Below are 20,921 nucleotides of genomic sequence, written 5' to 3' on the forward strand. Positions count from 1 at the left end.
ACGTATTTGGGTATTGATCCTGCTCTAAACCGGTAAATCTACAAGGAGTAATGGAGAAAGCACTTGCAGCATCTTTCTTTTCCTGGCTGGCATTTATATTTATTTTCACTGGGATGAGGTTCTGAAGGAAATGCAATTGCCTTCTGAGAAAGTTACTCAGTGCCCCTTGCATAGCTGAAAGAGCTATTTAAAGGTCAAAGGAGATCTTCTTTAACTGTTCTCCTGCCCATCCAAAATATTCTTTCTAAACAAGAATGAAAATTAAGTTACAAGGTATAAAGATTCATGAATGAACTTTATAAAAGCTCTTTAGTGCATTTGATTATGGTGAAAGGTGCCAGACTGACAGTTCTTGTAGAGACTCAAGCCAGCTATTTATCCATACAACATGTGCCGCATGCACACCATGCATTTACTACAGTGTCCTGCCAATGTGCCTGAACCCTGACTTCAAGGTGACTAGGGATGAGAAGGTAATACAATTTTTATATCATTGAATCTCTGAAGTATGTGCTGAGATTCACAAAAAATGGTTGACAGTCATTGTCAAAGGTAATTATTTCTGTGATATGAAAACATATCCACTAAAAACTGCACCTCTTTATTTCACATAGATAATTGAACTGCCATCAGTTTATAACATCTTTCTATTTGACCCAACTTAATTTTGACAAGTGATGTAAACAGTGAAAGGAGCAACATTTGTACCAGTGATTCCAGTCATCTAGTGTCAAGCAACATATTTTCACATGCATGTGTTTGGTCATTATTCATTGGAAACCCGTAACGGTCTCTGCCATGAGGAATTTACAGTCTAATTTAGACTATAAGCAACTTCTGAGTATAACAAACACATGAAGGGGATGGGGAGAAACGATGAGTAACAATGACCGCAAACATTTGGTTATCTAGACTGTGCACAGCAATATGATTGAGTCAACTAAATGGAAACTTATTTCCCTCTCAAATTCCATTGCATCATTTAGAAGTCCATAGACATCCTGTACACTTTCCTGTACTCTTTCTGCCCTGAATATTTGTTATTATATATTACTCAGCCTTTTGTTTTGATTAACAAACTTATATTTTTGTGCCATTTGAAGTATGATTTGGTTGAATATATAATTTTACATGTTTTGAGCCTGGTGTGTTTGCCAGTTTTAAAGATTATCAGTTTTTTATTTCACATGAATAGGATTTAAAAAAAAAGACTTTTCAGTTTTGAAAGTACATTAATTGCATACTCCAAACTAGAATGAAACTAGAATATAATATTATGGTGTCATTATATTGTAGGAAGTGTTACATAGTAGAAACAACAACAACAACAAAAATTCTTCTAAAGAATTTATCTTGAGGATTGTGTTGAATGTTAATATAGTTTAACAAATATTTCCCACAGCAAACAAATTGCATCACTTTTCAAAAAAGTTTTAATTATTTAATAAACAAAATTAAGTTAGCTCTTAACACAGAAGGGGGATGGGAATCACAAAGGAGGGATGATATTTAATGAACAAAAGTTGAATAATTATTAAACACCAGAAAAGGACCTATGTAGCTAGATTAAAGACAGGTGACCTTTTTAGAGTTTAGTTAACCTTTTGGTCATTTGAGAATCATCAAATATGAAGATAAAGGTCAGACTAGAGCTCAGACTTCATGCATTTTCTTTTCCCATCTAGGAATAAATGCCTCTTTGATCTGATCCCATTCCCATCACAATTGGCCAGAGTTCTGCTATTCAGTTCAAAGGGAGCAGGAGCAGCTCCATGTTTTCAAACATCTATTATTTCATCCATGTCATAAAGATAGCAATGTTAAAACTACAGTTCTCTTGTTCTGAATAACTGGCCTATAATCTGTAAATCTACAAGAAGATACCGTTAAAGTTTGTGAACTAGATTGGCTTGTAGAAAGAGGCAGAGCTGTATTCAAGTCAATGGAGTTATGCTGACTCATACCAAGTGAGCATCTGGCCTACTAATCTTCATTTAAAAAAAAAAAAAAGAAACAACCTGGCACCAAGAAACTCAAGGTCACACGATGTAAGGCTGTACACTGCCTGATTTAGAGGAGGAATCTGAATCCATATTTTTGTCCTCCCTGGTAAATGCCTTAATCTTTAGCCTACAGTTCTTACTCTTTTGGTCCCAATGAATATGTAGATATTTAAACAAAGTGGAGCAGCTTCAACAGGAGAGATTGAAAGCAACCCACCACAAAATAATCTATATGCTGGAAGCTAGGGCACTAGTTTTTCAGCGGGGAGATCAGAATTCAAGTCTTATTCCAGCATGGGGATTCAAACCTGCACCTCAGGCATGGGCCTAGCCACTGGGCTGAGTGTTATAAAGGGAACTCTTTCCTGGCTCAAAACAGATGATTCCAACTTGCTGACGAACTCCAAACATTTTTGAAAATGAACCAAATATTTTTTCTGACTTTATTTGATGACCTGAAAAAAAATAATTATCCCCCAGCTCTTCTCCTGCAACCCTTTGTGATGACTATGTTGTATCTGCTTTATGTACAAGTATGATGGGTTACGAGATTTGTGGTCCATTAAAATGTTCAGTTTCAGTTAGAAAAATCTGCCATTAGGAGCTAATCCTTGAGCTCAACTAGCAGAGCGGCAAGATGGGAAGACATGTATGACATGACATCACAGACAGCTGCAGCAGCACAGGAGCTAGCAAACAGAGCTGTAAACAGGGGAGTTTGAGTGGGAGTTTGAAAGGGGAGTTTGAAAGGGGAGTTTGTCTTGTGGTGCTTGTGTGGGGTTTGGTTTTGCTGTGGGTGGTGGTGTTTTGGTGTGGTTTGTGTTTCCCAGATTAACAGGATTTAGGTGGGAAGGCTATGACAGATTCAGAGGTGGCAGTGGGAGTGACCCATGTAGCAGATGACACAATGAAGATGACTGGATGTGGAAGCTGTGGTATGTACATGATCCTGGAGGGGGCACCTGGTAAGAGTTTTGTCTGCATGAAATGCCGTCTGATAGAGCTGATGGAGGAAAAGATCAGAGGTTTGGAGATGCAGGTGGAAAGTCTGGTAGAGTTTAGGAAGGGGTTTGAGCAGATTATGGAGCAAAGACATGAGGTATCTGAAGGGAAAAGCTCAGACTTGCAGATGGAAGCAGGACTAGGGAATTTTGAGGGGAGACTGGGTGAGGAAAGTGGTCAGTGGAAGCATGTGACTAAAAGAACTAGGCAGAGGAAAAGACGGGCTAGTGAAGGAGAAATAGAGCTTCAGAATAGGTTTGCAGAGTTGGAAAATGAAGAAGGGGCTCAGCAGGTAGTCACTGAAGGTGACAGGGCAAGGAAGAAGAGAAGAGCGGTTAGTCCTATAGGAAAAGGGGAAGAGTTAATGGAGATTACACCAAATATGAGCCCCAGGAGGATACAGGATGGGGTAAAAAGGATTACAAGGGAGAATGGGAATGGAAAAAACTTGCAGCCAGAGGGAACAGGGGATAGACTGGAGAATAGCACTGTCACTAGGAAAAGGCAGGTCTATGTGATTGGGGACTCTTTATTGAGAAGAATAGATAGGCCTGTAACCAGAGCTGATCCAGAAAATAGGAGGGTGTGCTGTCTTCCAGGTGCTAAGATACGGGATGTAGACCTGAGGTTAAAAAGGATTCTAAAGGGAGCGGGAAAGAATCCCCTAATTATCCTTCATGTGGGAACAAATGATACGGCTAGATTCTCACTGGAAAGTATTAAGGGAGACTATGTTAGGCTGGGGAGGACGCTTAAGGAAATTGAGGCTCAGGTGATCTTTAGTGGGATTTTGCCTGTTCCTAGAGAAGGGCAACAAAGGTGTGACAAGATTATGACTATCAATAGATGGCTTAGGCAGTGGTGCTATAAGGAGGGCTTTGGGATGTATGGCCATTGGGAGGCATTCATGGATAGAGGACAGTTCTCTCGGGATGGACTTCATCTGAGTAGGGAAGGAAATAGACTTCTAGGATGGAGGCTGGCACAACTGATTAAGAGAGCTTTAAACTAGGAATTTGGGGGAGATGGTTGGGAGATGTCCAGGTAATCTCCACGCCAGAATTTAGCATAGAGTGGAAAGAAAATGAAGTAAGAGTGGATACAGCTGTAGGTAGGAGGAAGAGCAGTGTAGATACAAGTCTAATAGGTTATACTGGTAGTAAAATAACCGTGCCTAATAGGGTACAGAATGTGAGTGAGGCCAAACAGCAAAAATTAAGATGTTTGTACACTAATGCAAGGAGCCTAGGTAACAAAATGGAGGAACTAGAGTTACTGGTGCAGGAAGTGAAACCAGATATTATAGGTATAAGAGACCTGGTGGAATAGTAGTCATGACTGGGCTACAGGTATTGAAGGGTATGTGCTGTTTAGGAAAGACCGAAATAAAGGTAAAGGTGGTGGAGTAGCACTGTATATCAATGATGAGATAGAATGTAAAGAAATAAGAAGCGATGAAATGGATATGACTGAGTCTGTCTGGGCAATAATTAAATTGGGGAAGAAAACTATTAGAGCCTCCCCTAGGATAGTGCTTGGGGTGTGCTATAGACCACCGGGATCTAATTTGGATATGGATAGAGCCCTTTTTAATGTTTTTAATAAAGTAAATACTAATGGAAACTGTGTGATCATGGGAGACTTTAACTTCCCAGATATAGACTGGAGGATGAGTGCTAGTAATAATAATAGGGCTCAGATTTTCCTAGATGCGATAGCTGATGGATTCCTTCAACAAGTAGTTGCTGAACCGACTAGAGGGGATGCCATTTTAGATCTGGTCTTGGCGAGTAATGAGGATCTCATAGAGGAAATGGTTGTAGGGGATAATCTTGGCTCAAGTGATCATGAGCTAATTCAGTTCAAACTGAATGGAAGGATTAACAAAAATAAATCTGCAACTAGGGTTTTTGATTTCAAAAGGGCTGACTTTCAAAAATTAAGGAAATTAGTTAGGGAAGTGGATTGGACTGAAGAATTTATGGGTTTAAAGGTAGAGGAGGCCTGGGATTATTTTAAATTAAAGCTGCAGAAGCTATCGGAAGCCTGCATCCCAAGAAAGGGGAAAAAATTCATAGGCAGGAGTTGTAGACCAAGCTGGATGAGCAAGCATCTTAGAGAGGTAATTAAGAAAAAGCAGAAAGCATATAGGGAGTGGAAGAAGGGAGGGATCAGTAAGGAAAGCTACCTTATTGAGGTCAGAATATGTAGGGATAAAGTGAGACAGGCTAAAAGTCAAGTAGAGTTGGACCTTGCAAAGGGAATTAAAACCAATAGTAAAAGGTTCTATAGTCATATAAATAGGAAAAAAACAAAGAAAGAAGAAGTGGGACCGCTAAAAACTGAGGATGGAGTGGAGGTCAAGGATAATCTAGGCATGGCCCAATATCTAAACAAATACTTTGCCTCAGTCTTTAATAAGACTAAAGAGGATCTTAGGGATAATGGTAGCATGATAAATGGGAATGAGGATATGGAGGTAGACATCACCATATCTGAGGTAGAAGCGAAACTCAAACAGCTTAATGGGGCTAAATCGGGGGGCCCAGATAATCTTCATCCAAGAATATTAAAAGAATTGGCACAAGAAATTGCAAGCCCATTAGCAAGAATTTTTAATGAATCTGTAAATTCAGGGGTTGTACCATATGATTGGAGAATTGCTGACATAGTTCCTATTTTTAAGAAAGGGAAAAAAAGTGATCCAAGTAATTATAGGCCTGTTAGTTTGACATCTGTAGTATGCAAGGTCTTGGAAAAAATTTTGAAGGAGAAGGTAGTTAAGGACATTGAAGTCAATGGTAAATGGGACAAAATACAACATGGTTTTACAAAAGGTAGATCGTGCCAAACCAACCTGATTTCCTTCTTTGAGAGAGTAACAGATTTTTTAGATAAAGGAAACGCAGTGGATCTAATTTATTTAGATTTTAGTAAGGCGTTTGATACTGTGCCACATGGGGAATTATTAGTTAAATTGGATAAGATGGGCATCAATAGGAAAATTGAAAGGTGGATAGGGAATTGGTTAAAGGGGAGACTACAACGGGTCCTACTGAAAGGTGAACTGTCAAGTTGGAGGGAGGTTACCAGTGGAGTTCCTCAAGGATCAGTTTTGGGACCAATCTTATTTAATCTTTTTATTACTGACCTGGGCACAAAAAGTGGGAGTGTGCTAATAAAGTTTGCAGATGATACAAAGCTGGGAGGTATTGCTAATTTAGAGAAGGACAGGGATACCCTACAGGAGGATCTGGATGACCTTGTAAACTGGAGTAATAGGAATAGGATGAAATTTAATAGTGAGAAGTGTAAGGTCATGCATTTAGGGATTAATAACAAGAATTTTAGTTATAAGCTAGGGACGCATCAACTAGAAGTAACGGAGGAGGAAAAGGACCTTGGAGTATTGGTTGATCATAGGTTGACTATGAGCTGCCAATGTGATATGGCTGTGAAAAAAGCTAATGTCGTCTTGGGATGCATCAGGAGAGGTATTTCCAGTAGGGATAAGGAGGTTTTAGTACCGTTATATAAGGCACTGGTGAAACCTCACCTGGAATACTGTGTGCAGTTCTGGTCTCCCATGTTTAAGAAGGATGAATTCAAACTGGAACAGGTACAGAGAAGGGCTACTGGGATGATCCGAGGAATGGAAAACTTGTCTTATGAAAGGAGACTCAGGGAGCTTGGCTTGTTTAGCCTAACTAAAAGAAGGTTGAGGGGAGATATGATTGCTCTCTATAAATATATCAGAGGAATAAATACCAGAGAGGGAGAGGAATTATTTAAACTCAATACCAATGTGGACACAAGAACAAATGGATATAAACTGGCCACTAGGAAATTTAGATTAGAAATTAGACGAAGGTTTCTAACCATCAGAGGAGTGAAGTTTTGGAATAGCCTTCTGAGGGAAGTAGTGGGGGCAAAAGATCTATCTTGCTTTAAGATTAAACTCGATAAGTTTATGGAGGAGATGGTATGATGGGATAACATGGTTTTGGTAATTAAATATTCATGGTAAATAGGCCCAATGGCCTGTGATGGGTTTTTAGATGGGGTAAGATCCAAGTTACCCGGGAAAGAATTTTCTGTAGTATCTGGCTGATGAATCTTGCCCATATGCTCAGGGTTTAGCTGATCGCCATATTTGGGGTCGGGAAGGAATTTTCCTCCAGGGCAGATTGGAAGGCCCTGGAGGTTTTTCGCCTTCCTCTGTAGCATGGGGCACGGGTCACTTGCTGGAGGATTCTCTGCTCCTTGAGGTCTTCAAACTACAATTTGAGGACTTCAATAGCACAGATATAGGTGTGAGGTCTTTTTTAGGAGTGGTGGGTGAAATTCTGTGGCCTGCATTGTGCAGGAGGTCAGACTAGATGATCATAATGGTCCCTTCTGACCTAAATATCTATGAATCTATGAATCTATGAAATAGGGATGGAATGCTCTTCCCAAGTTACAGAGTGGCTTTGTAGCTGTTCTGCAGAGTCTACCCCAGTTTATAGTCCTCTTTGGGTCCTTATCATCCCTCCACTCTTGGGTCCTCCCATTCTCTCCCTTATGTCATTCTCCAACCCCCTCCCCCCTCCACATTGGGAATTCAGAGTGGAGCTCTACCCATTACAGGAGAGGAATACCTGTGTGATCAGACCCACAGATACCTGCTGCCCTTTGCATGTGGGGATGCACATTAGTTCTGCTCTGAGCGGGACCTTCACACCCAAGGATGAGGGGGCAGGAAGTATCTCTTCTATCCCAACAAAAGAATCTGGCCTCAGAATTGTCAATGACATTCTCAGTCCGTGAACAGTCATGTATTGTCCATGAATTAGATGTACTATAAATGCAAACTGTGGGATGTTTACTCACCTCTGGCTTTCATTTATTTCTAGATATTTAACTTAAAGACTAGAGACTTTAGGCTAATTGTTCACTTAGCTTTTCAAAACACTGCCTGTGTGCAGTCCAGGGTTTCTGTGTAGCAAGTAGGTGAAACAATTTGAAGTCTGACTTTAATTCTGAATGTCCTTGTTTGTGCCAGGTAAAGGCTCTGCTTCAGTAAGGTACTCTAAGCACACAACAGTCCCTTGGACTGTCTATTCATGGATTTAAAGTTATGTGCCTAGGTTCCTTGCTGAGTGGGTCAAAGTGTCCGCTTCATCATCTTTATGTCCCTCAGCACGTGAACTGGAAATAAAATGACTCCACAAACATCACAGGACTCCAGCTTTTTTCCTTTGTTCAACCATTAACTAGGGGCAATCAGAAAGAAATAGACATCTGGACTCATCCAGGTTGAGCACTGATAGCATTGCATTATAACTGGGCAACAAAGCGCTCAGAGAATTGTGCTGCAATGCACAATGCCAGCTATCCATTTTTCAATTTTAATCAGACCATTCACAATTCCTTTAAGTTCCCCTTGCTCCATGTCATGGTATGGTATGAACACAGTTTTCTTTCACACTTTTACTACCCAAAAGTATGCTTTTGGGATTTGGAAAAGCATTGACTGAGATTAGATGCCAATCCCAGGAAAGGCAAAAGAGGAGACATTAAACAGGAACATATGCCATTATAGTTGTCAGAATTCTCCATAGAAAGGATGGCAAGGATTTCTATAGAAGATTATTTTCTCACAAAGAGAAGAAACAGGAAGGGTGGGGAGAACCAAGAATACTGCATTATGACTAGAGTTGCAATACTACAAGAGGGAGCCTACATGGAAACAGGATCCCTCTCTCATTCACTTTGGGAGTGGGTAGCAGGGGCCTTTTTCACTTCCGCTACTGGAAGCTATATCCATGTGTTTTAATGAAGGCTCTTTGAGAGGACATAATTGTTGCCAGAAGGAAGCTGTTTTGAAATCAGGAATTTCTCTTCATCCATCCTCTCTGAGGAATTGGAAGTTATTCTTCTTCTCCCCCTCCATCCCCCCTCCTATAGTTAAGCTCAAGAAGAGAAGGTGAGGAAGTGATAATACTTTTGAAAGGCAGCACTTAATATGTACCATTGACTTCTGGTTACTTAATATCAACAGGATTACCCCAGTGGAACTGTTGAGGGTGGAGTTAGATTGTAGCTGTAGTGGAGCTTTTCTCCAATAGTCCAGCATGAGCAGATGGGCTGAGGCCTGGGAAGCTCCATAGAAGCAAGTGATGACAGAAACCCTCCACCGCAGACATCAACCACTCCACAATAATGACTTCAGCTTTTTGCAGTAGTAGGTTTTGCTGCATTAGAACCATCTCTCCTTGGAAGGTTTCTCAAGCCCTCACCCATTTTATGCTTCTGTGTGATATGAAGAGCAGACCAAATTGCAGACTCTGCTTGCTTCCTTGTGCAACTGAACTGCACTGGTTCGGTGTGCGTGCGTGATGGCCTCTGCATTTGAGGAAGTGAGGCCAGGACTTTCCCCTAAAAGCAGTGAAGCTTTATTATGGGCCTGATCCAAAGCCCACTGAAGTCTCCTTTGAGAAACTCCATCATGAGTTTCACAGTAAGAGTTCGTCATAAAAAAGACTTTATGACGAATGGAATGAACATAGTATTTTTATTATAAAGCTAAGGCAAAAGTTAATGTAATTGGTTTAATCCTGCAATCATTGCTCAGGATAGTAGCAGTCAGACCCTTATTGTTCCAAACAATGTAGTATGTATAGTCAGTATGATTTAACTTACTCTGTACTAGATGGATAGTACAAAGATTATTAAATACACTGTATACAATAGGAAAGTTTGGAAGTGAAGCTACTCTGGTTAGAGTTAAATACATGTAAAAAGTGAACAGTTTAAAACATTTAATTTACAAGTTTTAGCTCAAGTTTATGGAGTAATATGGCCTGAAAATTAATTCATTTTACTGCTTTTCTCTCCAATCAAAAAGCCTAATATTAATGTGCTGACTTTTTTCTTAATGTCTGGAGTGATTTAAATAAAATGTTGGTTAAAATAAAGCAGAATTGCATCTAGAACATACTATTATACCAGATTTCAGTCCAATCCAAATTAACATAGATGATTTATAAACCCCTCCAAAATGGAATTTATGATGAAAACACTGACAGACACTTAAATATATAGCAGTATTTCTCAGTGCAACTATAATATAAATGAGCGTACCACCTACATAATAACTTTAGCTCATTTATATAGGGTTCTTTTACAGTTATAGCCCAATTCTTACTCTTAGCAGTTTTTTTATGCTTTGTCTGTGCACTGTATTAGCTAGATTTGTTTGATGGCATAGTATGAATAAAAGACAGCTTTACATCTAGTCCATAAAATTGGCTTGACCTCTTTGTAAATATCATTGAGTTTAGCACAAAAAACATTTCTACTGTTTTAAATCTGGTGGTGACTTTTCCTGGAATAGCTAAATTGAGAAGTAAATTGGACTCATTCTAATATATGGAAATGGGAAAGTCCATGGAAGAAAAGGAAGAACAATGTGTAATGATTTTTGCCTGTCACAGCTTGGCACAAAACTCTGACTTTATATTACATCAATATAGATTATAGAAGTTCAGTTATCTAAGAGATTAGAGCTTTGTAAAGATTAAAAAACCTAACACACTAACATGTGGTAGACCCAACAGACCAAAGTTGAAATACCAAGGACAAGAATTAATAAGATTAGTGTCTAAATTTTTCATGTAATATTTATTTTTGTGTTACAGAAGTGCCTTGAGGCACAAATTGGAAATACAGGCATGAAGTACAAACTCAGTCCTTGCTTAGCTGTGCTTATGTGAACATTCCTTCGACTAATTTGTTTATAATATCAGGTAAAGAGTTTTCAGCAATTCAAATAAATTTAAGCGTGACAGTGTTTGCAGAATGTCAACACTTGTTATGTTTGTATAGAATACTTCAAATTGGGACTTAAGCACATCATCATAAAGAAACGCTCTAATTACATTTTGTGCAACTAGGTTCTCATTAAGGCAGGCACAAAGGATCCAACAAGAACTGTGACAGAATTTTTCTGACTAGCTCTAAAAGTGGGGCTGTAGAAGTTGTGTAATAAAGAAAGTTTGTTTAAAATTTTGCCTGAAATGTCTCCCTTTGAAAGAACACAGGCTAAGGAACATAAATCTGACAAAATGTTTGAATATATTAGACCTCTCAACTGAAACCCCCAGTTCATACACTCACAACATGCATAGAGACCTAATGCTCATTTCTCTTTCCTTTGGGGTTACCTAGAGACCTGAGGTTTATGAGGATATAACTTTTTCCATATACACTGCTCCCTGCAGTCAGTGTCAACATAACTCTCTATCAAAGCCACATTAATTCCTACAAAATAAGTTATTATAGAACATAATTTAAAGTGAGGATAGTTGAAAATTGTTCTAATTTCATCTGGATGAAATGATTAACTATTGACTCTGCAGTAGCCGACGGTAATTTTTATGAAACTTACTTTGGGTGATCTTTATTCTTCAATGAAGATTGCTATGAAAATCTTTGACTGAGTTTGGCTTTCTTGAATTGTCAGTGTCTATAGAATGGAGAGTGAAATTCACAGTATGTCAAAATGACACTAACATAAGTATTGTATGCATTACTTATGTTGCTGTTTGACAAATAGCTTTCTCCAAGTGTTGAATTATATTGATTGGTGTATAACTGTAGTTAGATTTAGGTTTAATTATTAATGACAAAACAAACCAATAATGGATTATATTTCACAGTACCCACATGCATGGTGGGTGCTCCACAAAATACAAAAAGATGCCAGGTCAAATCCTCCACTGTACTGTCTTTTCCAATTGTCTGATTTTGGGGTTGTCCAGCTATTGGGTCAGGGCCCAGAATAAAAGAGAGTAGTCTATATGCTTCTCTTTTTATGCTGGTTGCCCATAGTCCCCAGGAGTAGTTCTGGAAATGGGATTGCCAAGGTGTGGTGCCCTAACTATATTCCCATTCCATAATGGTAGCTTGCAATACCTGAAGTTTCCCTGCACAAGGAATGCCTCAGACTGAGGCTTGGTAGGATAGCCTTAATGCAGGTTAGGATCCAGCCCACTGTTTCTACCTGAGAATGTGTACACTTAGGCTCAAATCCTGCAAAACCTTATGCACATCCTTAACTTTAAGCACTGTGAACAGTCCCACTGAAGTTAAGCATGTACACGTCTTTGTTTAAGACCACAGTCCTGCTGAATCCACAGGGTCTGTCCATCCAATTACAGAATAAGGGGCTTAAGTTTTAGATGGTGTATGCCAAGTGAGGGTGACAAAGAACTGGTGAGGGGTGGGCTAAGGGAGACTGATGGATATAGCAATCTGAGTATACAGTTTAGGTTCTTGCACATCTTGGTGGCTTATTTAAGAAAATATTTTCAAATACAAAGTGAGGGGGATGGAGGATATTATTGATTCATGTATTTTGTGCATCCCGCAAGAGGTGAGTTGTCAGGAGTGATTTAGAAAAGATGAAAATGGCTTAGTGGATAATGCTGAGAGTGTATGTTAAGGTCAGTGTTAGCACTAAGTTTAAAGCCAACCATAGGCACTTCTAACTTACATCCCAGTTTTAAACTCAAATATTGATTATTGGGGGGGAGAGGGAAGGAATGCGAGTTTTGCCACATATTATAGAATTTCCACTTTCCCTTTGACCTGAGTAATTGCCAGCATGTATTGCCACATTATTGATTTCTTCAAATACTCCCCATATTCAAGGAAGGAAAGAATAAAGACTTTGTGTAATTTGAATGAGATACATGTAGCACCATTTTCTTACTGAAGTTAAATGAAAGTCTGAGTCAGAAGGAGTGTAAGTAAAGGTCACTTGCAGTCCCTTATAAGTTCCACTTTGATCCATCTCTCTCACTCAATCACTTCAATGTTCTTGGAAGGTTAACTCTTTAGTTTTGGAAAATGCATGCAACCAGGCTATGAATACGTTGGAAATTGCTAGTGCTAAAGGATTATTAGTTAAGGCCTTTGCTCTTCCCACGTCTACCTGCAGAACAGAGCATGGGGAAGATCACCCCTATAAATTACTTTAGAAATGTTCTGATAACTGGTGGAGTTCTTTAGTCTTGTCCTTTCCCTCTGTTAGACTTAGTTAACTGGCTTCTGCCCAAGATCATGTGTGCAGACAGAGCTTCCACTAGGCTTCCCTGCTCAAGGGCTCAGTTATGCTCTCATTCAAGTCTATGGCAAATCTCTCACTTACTTCAGTGGTGTGGGACCAGGCCTAAAGAAAGGGGATTGAATAAGTGCAAGGAATAAGGCTTTTTGCTGTTTTACACTCTTGCCACTAAGAGCTGCTTTCACTGCTGATGAACAGCATAGCAGATGCCTTTTCTTCACCTTCTTCCTTTGTAGTTGCTGCCTCACTCAGAGCAGCTGATTGAGGAGGCAGGGAAGAAGCAGAAATAGAGGCCTGGGAGAGGAGGTAGGATGCTGCTGATAAGGTGCCTGGGAGGAAGGGAGGCTCTGCCCAAGAGCCCTGCTAAACACTCTTTGGGACCTGCAGTAAGACCAGGAACAAATCCCAGAGTGTTAGTAGGGAAAAAATAACTTACAGGAAGTGGAAGGTAACTGAACTGGACAATATCAAAATATAAAAAAGCTTGCTTATAAGGTATTGGCAACAGTGCTAGAGCTGGTCAGAAAAATCTGACAGAACATTTTATCATCAGAGAACACTGATTTGTCAAAAACTAATTTTTTCACAGAGGTGGTTTGATTTCAGTAAAGGTGCAATGGAACTCAGTCCAGGTTCTGACATAAACCTATCTGGTTTCCTGTTAACTCACTGGCCTGGCTTGTTGTCAGCCCAACCTGTTAAGCTGAAAGAAAGCCAAAAGCTTGGAAGGTCTGAGGCACCTGGCTCCTCTTCAGCCTGCCATGAATGATGACAGGGAGCTGAGAGCCTGCCAGTCCAGGGAGCACTGCCACGCAAGCTCGCTGTGCCTTGGCAGCCAGGGTTTACAGGGCCCATAGATCCAGGGCTCCCTGCTAGGGAAACTGCCTCAGAACCAGGGCTCCACTCTCTTCCATGAAGACCCTCAAAATTTTTGGTTTTCATTCCACATTTGACTCATCCCAAATCTCAGAATATTGAAATCCTCCACAAAGTAGAATCACCTTTCTCCACCCAGCTCGAAGAACTTCTTTCAGCTAATATGGTACCTGCTGTTTAATCACAGCATATAAGGAAGTACTATAGCTTAATAGTTTAGTAATTCTCTTATTTCAAGTCTTGCTGACAAGAATTGTCCCACTGACACACATGAATGTCTATTTGTGCAAGTAAAGAAGTACTTACTTACATCAGTGAGTGGGAGCTGGTGCCCCAGTGTGTCAGCACCCCCTTTCGGTCAGGCATGGTGCTGTGCAGAGTCTGCTCAGATCAGTGGAGCAGTCAGTCCACCTTTGTTGTCTGAGTCTTTATAGTCCTATTCCGGAAGCAAGAATGTTAATGTCTGTCCCACTGGGGCGTGCGGACTTCTCCTTATGTTTGGCATGGTTTATCTGGAACTTGCCCTCAGGGGCCTGAAACCCCTTTTTCTTTTAAATCCCCATTAAGCAATAGGTAGGAGAACCAAAGCCCACCCACTCCACTGAGTTCAAGCTCAGGACCCTTTACCTAGGCAGGCAGAATCAGTTCAACACAATTCTCCTGCTCTTCCCTGAGCTCCTTCCTACCTCCCATGGTTCTGCAGGCTTCTGCAGCCTCTGCCTATCATTATCTCTTCTTTGGGTTATCATCACTCTAGTTTGCTTCTTGCAGACAGACCCTTCATTCTATGGCAGCCACCCTGCCCTTCTGCTTCCCAGCTCTTTTATTCTCCCAGCTGCTGTGCAGCTGCCAATCAGTGCTAGCCAGCAGTTTCTGCATTAAACCCTTGGTTGCTGCACCAGCAAGGGGTATATACAACCCATGACAGTGAAGTTTGCAGAACTTGGCACAGATACTACCATAGCAACTACAAATAAAAACAGAATTGTTATTGATATGCTTAGCTATGTGGATAAATATCCTTTTTTGACTTTAACCGTTGCTGTATCATAAGATGATTATAATTGTTTTGGAGCTATTAAATTTATCTGCTTAAAACTGCATTTTAGGATTTACTGAAACCCATTCTAAATTACTTTCCTAGATCAAACACACTGAGTCCCTAACAAAATTTAGATTAAGCAAGTCACAATGAAAAGCCCAAATAGTGTTTGGGTTTTTTTTCCACTTTCACTGTAGAACATGAGTAGAGATATCATCAAAAACATTCAGTGGTCACAACTGGGCAAGTCTGTGGGCAGTAGCTTTCATCTCACAGATCTCCTCAATGTATTACTTTACAAAGGTAATTGTTTTTGTTAGTTTGTGTGTGGGCAGAAGTGGAAAAATAATAGAAGCAGTTTAAAATACTGTACAATTACTTTTTAAAATTGGATACCTTTACCTAAATATTCCTCTTATTATATGATTATTCACTGTCTAGGCACTGTGGGCCAAATTCTGTTGGCTTGTATAGAACTTCAGTGGAGTTATTTCAGATTTTCATAAGTGTAACTCAGTAAAATTTGGACTCATGTATCAATAGTTTTGTATATATAGTGGTCCTCAAAAGATAGGATAGATGATTTCACACATTGGACTTGATAAAATAAAAGTAAAAGAAATAGATCTTAATCCTGCAAATACTTAACATATATGCATGTTGTTACTCATATGAATAGTCCTATCAACTTCAATGGGGTTACTCATGCAAATAAGGTTATGTAAATGTGTAAAGGCCCCCATCCTGCAAGTTAATAAACCTAAATGGACCATTGTTGACTTTCATGGAGTATCATCCAGACCTAGAGATCTACCTGTGTGTATGAGCTTCCAGGATCAATGCCTAAGGGCTAGATCCACAAAGGGATTTTGGTGCCTAACTGTCTCTTTAGGTGCCAAAGTCTAAAATTTAGATTATCCAAACTGTTGCCTAGCTGCTGTCTAACTCTTTAGTTACCTGAAGTCCTCTAGGTGCCTAAGCTGCTGGTGGTGGTGGTGTGCATGCACAAAGTTGCTTAAATCTTGACGCTGCCAAGCTGCTCAGAGCTAAAATCCCAGTGGGATTCTCAAATTAGGCATTCCCCTCCCTATCTCACCTATAGAACCCAATCTGATAGACATTCTCAGAGCCCTATAGTATTATAAAATACTTAAATATTCAATGGAATATAAGACTGGAATCTTGGTCTCTCAGGTGAGTGCCCTAACTACTGGGCTATAGTCATGCTCTCTCTGTCACCTAATGAAAATGTATTTATATAAAGTAGAATAGTTCCAACGGGACAGATTGAGACATTTCCCCCAGCATACCCCATAACTCAGTGGTTGGGGGCACTCAGCTAGGAGGCAAGAGAACTGGGTTCAGGACCCTGCTCTGAATTGGACAGAGTCTGGACTTGAATATGGGTCTCCTACATCATGGATGAGTGCTCTAAACCACTTGGCTATTGGCAGTGGAAATATGACTTCACTTCTACTCCCCCACCTCGCATAGAAACATCACTCCAGGAGAAGGCTCACAGAGAAACAGGTGCCTGCCTCCAACCCAGAGCTGGTTCCTAAGTCCCTTTGAGACATGGGGAACTGAGCTCTCAGAGTAGAAGGTGGCCTTTATTTAGATTACTTCATCTTTTTTTTTTTGTATGCCAGCAGTTGCTATGCTCTACTACATACTGTATTGATATATTTAGAGAATGCATAAGAAATAACTTTGGAGGGTTGAATTATATGACTTCATGAAATGCAATGGTTTGCAGTTTGAATTTGATCAAGTAAGTTTAACTTTTGTAACATAATATTATTTTTTTTACCTCCATTATAGTAATCTTACAAAATAAACCCTTCGTAAAGGAAAGCATATGAAATCTGAACAGATAAATGAGGTACGGTTTCTTTCTGTCATGACAGAGAGCAAACTTATGCAAACGTTATTTAATTTCAGACAATTCAGTTAGGCCCCAAGTCTTCTATGAGCTCTATGCATATGCCCTGGAGCTCACTGCAGGATCGGGGCTTTAATCATTTAGTACTTGATGCTGCGGTCCTTAGTCTAGAAATCCTGGTTACTAACAATGTCTTAGAACTCAGTTTTCTCCTCAGATCTGTTTCATGAATCTCTGATTGATGGAATGAGCAAAGCACTGCAGAGGCTATCATAAAAGCCAGCTCTCTGTACTATAGACCCACTTCTGCTCTCTAATGTACCACAAGTATAATGCTCTTATAAATGGAGGTAGCTTTGCTAAAGTCACTGTTGTCTCCCAAAAACTTAATTAGGACACTACCTAAAAGCATTCCCTCCTAGCCAGTTTTCTAAAGGTTCTCAAAATACTTCTTCACAAAGACCCTGAATTAAGGATGCACAATAATGTGAAAGTAAGAACCTTCATCCATGCACAACAGTTATTTGCACATTTGTATATGAAATTAGAAAACTGGATTCATATTTCATATGTATTTCATGTACTTACCATAACAAGCAATGCACATCACCCTCTGCATATGTAATCAATAGGAGCTATTAAAGTGGATGTGATATGCATACCTTTTAGCCAACTATGATCTAAATGGAGGGCTCACTTCTGTTTTTCGTACACCATGGTAAATCAGGAGTAACTCCATTTAAATGACTGGAGTGACACTGGTGTAAAACCGGTGTGAGAGCAGATTTAGGCTGTCAGTATCCAACAATCAAGGCATTTTCTGAATATTAATGATACTTTCTGAGTGTTCTCTTTTTTTGAGTCCATAAATGAATATATTACCCTTTCCCATGTATAGTGCATGTAGGGATGAGGGTTTGGTCCCCGCCGCACAAATGCACATATAGAGGTTAGGCTCCTAATTCCCATTGAAAGCCTGTGAGAGGTTAGGCAGCTAACTTCTACTGTCTCTTTAGAAATCTCCCTCATCTTTTGGGAGATTTAATATAGGTAATTTTAGGTGCTGGGATACTACTTTGGTATATGCAACATAGGAACATAGATTGATTTATGTATAATTCAATACTACATTTATTAATATGAATATCTTTGTTGTGTTGATCTACTTCAGATTACATGTACATTGCTTACTCTTAAAAATGTACAGATTATGAAAATAAGATCATCCCAGTATTAGCAGTGCTTCTTGTAGGAATTTTGATAAATTAGCAGGTTTTTAGGGTGATTGCTCTTTGAGAGAACACAGCAGAATAAAAGGTGTTTATACACAATGTGAGAGAGGGCTACAGCATTTTGTGATGTATGGCATGCTTCTCAGTGAAGTGAAAAGCATGTCACACTCTGTTTTTTTGACTGAGAGACCTAGGCTAAGGCATGTCACAACTGAACAGCTAGCCTGTGATATGTCTTTTACTTCACTGAAAGGCAGGCCACAGGCCATGAAATACTGCAACCCTAACTGCAAAATGCTGCAATAATTTCAGGCCCAGTATATAGAGTTGTATCACTGAGCTATATGTAATTTGTGAGTGCAGCAGTCCAGAACAGGTTATGAATGAAGAAAAATATATTTCCTGAAGAGTTTGTCTAACATATACATCTCCATTTCAGATGACTTTTTAAAAATGTCCTACATTCTGCTCTTCTCAAATAAGGTTAGCTTCTAATATGCTAGAAAGAAATGGCTAGGGATCTATGTGAACTGGACAATCAGAACCATAGGGAAGAGTTAAAAACAAACAAAAACATAAATCCCAAATGTGTCATAAAAGCCTTTTCACATTTGCAAGTGCATAAGTGACTTTGGAGCATGGGTCCATATGGATTTCAATGGGATGCATGTTCCAAAATCCCTCAGATGCTTTTGAAAAATCTTCCCCAAGGACAGTATTAGCTGCAGCTATGGATATGGACATTTACCAACAGCCAGATCTGCATATATACTGCTCTTTTGATATAAATAGAACAGTAATCAGTACAAATTGCACTGTCTTATAATGTGTTGCACAGGTTTTTCTAGCTATTTACTTTTCTCTTAGATTTCTTAGAACTTTGTATGTGTTTTGCCTGGCTGATATGGTGGGTGAGATAATATCTTTTGATGGCCAACTTCTGTTGGTGAAAGAGACAAGCTTTCGAGCATATACAGAGCTCTTCTTCAGGGATGGTGAAAGAAAGTCAATTCTACTGTGCTGCAGGATCTCAAGTGCATAATATGTTCACATGCTACCCTATTAGATGGGCAGCTCTAGAGACAGTGAACTGACTGATGTAAAATAACACTGGAAGGGTGTGAGCCTGAACAGATGTGTGGTTAATAGGGAGCTCCATAGAGACAGCTCTTTGGCAAGTCTTTCCCCTGCATTTGTTTAGTTGTCCAAAATGGTTTGTGAATCTGTTTAAATGGGCAAAAATATATTCACTACAACTGGTTTTGACATAGCAGTTCCGACAATGGGACAATGGCTAAATGCCAACAATATACCTTCCATATCAAGAGTTTCAAAAGTGTCCAGTTTAAGGGCCTGATGTTTCAGAATGTGCAGTCGCAAGTTGGGCACCTAAAAGTTCAAACACCTAAAATCACTATTCATATCTGAAAATATTGGCCCCATTTTTAAGAATAAGTTTAGTGTCTCCTATAGGGATCCTATACGATTTGGTTCTTGTCAAAGTTAGAATGCCTCACTCCCTCTATACCTAAATGATAGCTGGTTTCAGAGTAACAGCCGTGTTAGTTTGTATTCGCAAAAAGAAAAGGAGTACTTGTGGCACCTTAGAGACTAACCAATTTATTTGAGCATAAACTTTCGTGAGCTACAGCTCACTTCATCGGATGCATACTGTGGAAAATACAGCAGATCTTTTTATACACACAAACCATGAAAAGATGGGTGTTTACCACTACAAAAGGTTTTCTCTCCCCCACCCCACTCTCCTGCTGGTAATAGCTTATCTAAAGTGATAACTTTCCTTACAATGTGTATGATCAAGTTGGGCCATTTCCAGCACAAATCCAGGTTTTCTCCCCACCCGCCCCATTTTTCCACACACACAAACTCACTCTCCTGTTGGTAATAGCTTATCTAAAGTGATCACTCTCCTTACAATATGTATGATAATCAAGGTGGGCCATTTCCAGCACAAATCCAGGGTTTAACAAGAACGTCTGAGGAATGGGTGTGGGGGGTGTGTGTAGGTAGGAAAAAACAAGGGGAAATAGGTTACCTTGCATAATGACTTAGCCACTCCCAGTCTCTATTCAAGCCTAAGTTAATTGTATCCAATTTGCAAATGAATTCCAATTCAACAGTCTCTCCCTGGAGTCTGGTTTTGAAGTTTTTCTGTTGTAATATCCCAAATTTCATGCCTGTAATCGCGTGACCAGAGAGATTGAAGTGTTCTCCAATTGGTTTATGAATGTTATAATTCTTGGCATCTGATTTGTGTCCATTTATTCTTTTATGTAGAGACTGTCCAGTATGAGCAATGTACATGGCAGAGGGGCATTGCTGGCACATGATGGCATATATCACATTGGTAGATGTGCAGGTGAACGAGCCTCTGATAGTGTGGCTGATGTTATTAGGCCCTGTGATGGTGTCCCCTGAATAGATATGTGGGCACAGTTGGCAATGGGCTTTGTTGCAAGGATAGGTTCCTGGGTTAGTGGTTCTGTTGTGTGGTATGTGGTTGCTGGTGAGTATTCGCTTCAGGTTGGGTGGCTGTCTGTAGGCAAGGACTGGCCTGTCTCCCAAGATTTGTGAGAGTGTTGGGTCATCCTTCAGGATAGGTTGTAGATTTATTACCAGCAGGAGAGTGGGGTGGGGGGAAAGAAAACCTTTTGTAGTGATAAACAACCATTTTTTCATGGTTTGTATGTATAAGAACATCTTTTGTATTTTCCACAGGATGCATCCGATGAAGTGAGCTGTAGCTCATGAA

The sequence above is a fragment of the Lepidochelys kempii genome, chromosome 4 (genome assembly GCF_965140265.1).
Source record: "Lepidochelys kempii isolate rLepKem1 chromosome 4, rLepKem1.hap2, whole genome shotgun sequence".
In the NCBI taxonomy this organism is placed as follows: Eukaryota; Metazoa; Chordata; order Testudines; family Cheloniidae; genus Lepidochelys; species Lepidochelys kempii.